Below are 4599 nucleotides of genomic sequence, written 5' to 3' on the forward strand. Positions count from 1 at the left end.
CACGCCCACGCCTCAGATGGGCCCATGTCCGGTCCTCACAGCACCTGGAGGGGGGAGCGTGGTTAGTGCGTGGGTGGCCGGCAGCCCACCTGCCCTACGGCCTCCCAGCCCTGCTCCAGAGAGGCTTCCTGCCCCTCCCCGTGGAGACCCCAGGGTCAGCGCAGAGCCCCCGAGTGAAGGCAGGGTGAATTCAACCGTTAAGGGGCATGGCAGTGCCCGCCTTGCAGGCGTCTCCGTGGGGCTGGGGCGCCCCCCAAGCCGGGCCCCCAGCCGGCTCTTTGCCTCTAGGTCTCAGCTTCCTCTTCTGCAGAATGGGCCCACTCAGCAATGGGCCCTCTGTGGACATCTGACCCCGGAGGATCCACCCAGGGAGGAGTTGGGTGGCCCTCACTCCACCTGCTGCCCCTCCCTGCACAGAGCCCCTCAGGAAGGCAGACCCCCTCCCATCAATCCAGCTCACACAGGCCTTCTCAACACCTTCTCAGGGCTCTAAGTTTCTATTGTTCACCCAACCTCAGGACCACAGCCGTGCCCACCTCCCACACGGGGGCAATGCGGGGGGGCGGCGGGTGCTGGGGTGGTGAGGGGCACCTGGCCGGCTCTTGGGTGGCAGTGGGGAGCCACGATGGCCCAGGCCGGAGGGTCAGGTCTTGAGGTCAGTTCCAGGACCAGCCCTGTCTCGTGCCTCTCCCCGTCCTCAAACCTTCTGACCTGAAGAACGAATTGCTCATAGCCCTTCCTCTCCTGGATCCCAAAGTGCCTGCAGACAAGCCCCCCGCCCAGTGTATGCTCTCCGACACACACTGAGACACACACACGCGTGTGCACACACACGCACGCGCTCACACGCATGTGCACACACAGGCGCCCCCCAATGTGCGAACGCGCTCACACTCGCCTGTGCTCCGAGGCCGTGCGGGGCGCGCGGGGAAGGGAAAGGCTCCAGCCACCCCACCTGCTGTGGGCCGGGTGGAGGGGCGGTGGACGCGGCCCTGCCCGAGGGTCCGTGCGGCTGGGCTCCCAGAGGCGCCCACCGCCGCAGCGCCCGGGTCCGGAGGGCGGGTCCGTTTCCCGGGACACCGTCAACACCCCGGCGGCTCGGCGGCTCAGCGGCGCCCCCAGCGGCCAGGCGCGCCCCTGCCTCGGACTTCGCCCCGTCCCCCAGGCCCCCTGCGCCCCGCTGACCTTGCCCCCTGCCCCCCTGTCCCACCAGAGCACAGGGAGGGGCCGAGAGAGACGCCACCCCAGGACCGGGCTCTGGGCAGCCTGATCCCCGAGTCTGGGGAGGAGGGTAGGGGCTTTGGCGCTCCTGGGCGCCGGGCAGGAGCTGCCTGCAGTCTGGGGCTAGCCGCACACGCGTCCTCATCACACTCACAGGGGAGGAAGGAGCTCCGGGGCGGTGCGGGAGCCCTGGGCCCCCGCCATCCCCAGAACTGTCCGGCTGGTTCAGGGCCCCTTTCTACGGGCTGGTGCCCCTCCTGCAGGCTGCTTCCTAGGAAGCCGGCCCCCAAGTCGCCCTGTCCACCTGGGCTCCTGTAGGACTTCCTACTGGCCCTGGGTCTCCCTCCCCACAGGCTACTCCCAGCTGGGCAGACAGACCAGACCCTTGTGTGCACGCCCAGCCACCTCCACTCCCAATGGCCTGGGCGCCACTCCTGAGCAGAGGGCCTGTCCTTTCTTGAGATGAGACCCAGGAGGTGGCCCTAAGGGGCTGTGACATGCACCTGCTGGCCCAGGGTCACCTGGACTGTAGTGGAGGAGGGCCGGCATGCATGGGGTGGGGGTGATATTTTAGGACTCACCCCCTCCCAGCAGCAAGGAGGGTAAGTGTGAAGAGGTGCAGAGGTGGGCACGGCTGCTGGGGCACTGGGGTCCGAGACGCTGAGCCCAGCCCTGGCAGGGGCCTCTGGGCAGGTCGCCGAGCTGCACGTCCCTGGAGACGTGGTCCTGTTTGGGGCTAGGGCCCCTCCCAATTCAAGATGCCAAGGTTCCCAGATGCCGGGAAACCCCGGTCCTCTGTGGGGCTCAGGGAACCAGGTGGAGTGCCCACTAGTGCGCTGGATGCTGTGGGGCAGGGGCAGGGGAGGGGGCTGCTGCCTCTGATGTCCTCCCCAGGGTCCTGGCCGCTGGGATGTGGCCCACCAGCCCTTTAGGGAGGGCTCCACGGGCACAGTCAGAGTCTGGGCTCAAGGTCTGCAAGGGTCAGTCAGGTTTGGTCAGCAGGGCCTGGCCCCCAGGTCCAGCTCCTGGCCCGTTCTTTAGCTCCTTGACATTCACAAAGGCACAATACCCGAGCTGAGCGGTGAGAGATCTCCCATGGCTTTGATTACTTTCATTTTCGTACCCTAATTAGGCAAGAGCAGTAATGGAGCTGGGCTGTCCCAGGGCTGTGGGAAGGGCCCGGGGCGTGGAGGCAGCAGTCCTGCCTGACATTCGCTATCACATTAGCCTGATTGGTCCCCCGAGCCTCTGCCCTGGCACATGGTGCCCGTGGACCCTCGGGCGCTGGCCGGATGAGCCCAGTGGTCTCGGTGGGCCAGAAGCTGTGATCGCAGCCCCTACCTGGGAGCAGCACACCTGGATACAGGAAACCCCAGGGCAACTTTAGGATGCTGGACCAGGCGCAGGTATCCTGTGTGCAGATGTGTGTTGCTTCAGGCCGTGGTGTGACAACTGAGTTCAAAAGGAAGCTGCTTTCTGTCCGTTACCGTGGGATTCTCGCCATTTCTACCCGTATCCAGATGGAGGTGACTCAGTGCACTTGCCCTTCACACTGCTGTGCCCCTCAAAACCTTGACAGGCCGGGCCAGGCCAGGCCACGTCTTTGTGGGGAGTTTGTGACTCATCCACAGTTTTAGGGGCACACGGGGTGTCACTGTGATGGAAGCGTTAAGGCTCCAGCTGAACACGCTTGGATGGATGCCCCACGGAGCCAGGAATGGAGCAAGAAGCACCCTGAGCTGACAGCCTCCGAGCGCCGTTACTGCCCCCAAAGAGGACGTTCTCCCTGCCTAGTCCCAGCCCTGACTGGGACACAGGCCCGCCAGCTGGAGAGAGCGCTGAGCCCCCGTTTCCAGAGCCGTCTTCAGTGGTAGCAGGAGCGGCAGAGGAGTTGGAAATAAAAGCGGTTCATGAAAGTGGACGGTAGGCGATGGCCTTGAGGCTGACCTTGCACTTGTGTGTCTTTTACCTCCTTCGAGGTGGGGTGTGCCGGGCACTCCTGGGCCCTTTTGATGGAAAGACGCGGAGCAGTGGGGTCGCTCGCCCGGGGACCAGCTCCCCGGCCCTGTCGGGAGCTCATTCTGAATCTTCACGAGCCCCTCCCCCGGGGCTCCTCTGAGAGGGACTGGAGGGCATCGGTTTGCCCATCACCTCCACGAAAGCAGGTGCGTGTGCTCACCCTGGCCCATTCCCTGCCTTTGCACCTGCCTCCGCAAGGTCAGGCCTGATCCCAGCGCTGGGCCCCGAAATCGGGAGGTGGGTGCTAGGTCTGGTCCCGCTCCGCTGTGGCCCTGACTGCAGGCTCCGCTGTGGCCCCGGGAGGACCAGGGGCCCGGAGGCTGCTACTGGGCCTCCTGAAGCCCGTGAGCCGCCTCCATGGCCAAGGCTCCAAGCAGGGGCCTTGGCCCGACCCTGGAGGCAAGCTGGTCTTGTCCACCCCGCACACGAGGGAGGGGAGGGCCCATGGAGCCCCTCCTGTCTCCCTGGGAGCTCTCCTGGGACCCCCAGCCTACTGGCCTCCAACATGCCTGCCCCCTCCTCCCCAGGCACCGGCCAGCAAGTCAGGCTCCCTGCTTCTCCACCAACCTCGGTTAGAAAGGGGAGCTCTTAGCAACAGCCTGAGACTGCACCCAACTCCCCCAAAGCTGACCTTGGGCTCTCCCCAGGAGCCAGGAGCAGCCCTGGTCATTTCTCTGGGCTCAGCGAGCCCCACCGTCCTGTGCTCCCCAGGGTGCTCTCCCAGAGTGTGTGAGCCACTCAGAGCCCCCTGGCTGCCAGGGCTCAGGAAAACCTGCCCCCCCGCCACACCCCCCACATCCCCCCGGCTCTGAGAAGCCCCTCCCTCAGCCCTGGAGGCTCACCTGTGGCGCAGTGGCCGAACACATCAGAACAGCAACGGGGGACCCACAGGGACACTGGCGGGATCCAGGGGACCGGGGTGGGCTGGGGCTTGTTTGCCACCAGATGAAATTTCAGCTTCTCGTCCCTCCTGCCAGATCGGCAGGATTTGCGGGCCTTACGGTCCTCTGGAGTCTGGAACCGGGAGCCTGGGACGGGGAGACCCCTCCTCTCGGGCCCCTCCCCCTCTCTGCTGACCGGCCATGCGCATGGACCCCTCCCTCTTCTGGCCTCTCCCCGAGCTTCCTGCAGGCAGCTTCCTTCCAGCAGCCCTCAGGCTGGCACGGGGACCACACCTGTACCGCTCGTCATCCCTCCATCAATAATGCAGCCGGGGAGCTGCGTCCCCAGCACGCTCCTCGCCCATCGCCCACCTGTCTCCTAATCTCAATTACAGTGGCCGTGGCTTGCCAAGGGAGCCTCCGCCTTAGGGGCACGTTGTGGGTGAAGCTCCCGTTTTAGAAGGAGCAGGTGTGCGAT

Source organism: Delphinus delphis, chromosome 1 (genome assembly GCF_949987515.2).
Source record: "Delphinus delphis chromosome 1, mDelDel1.2, whole genome shotgun sequence".
In the NCBI taxonomy this organism is placed as follows: domain Eukaryota; kingdom Metazoa; phylum Chordata; class Mammalia; order Artiodactyla; family Delphinidae; genus Delphinus; species Delphinus delphis.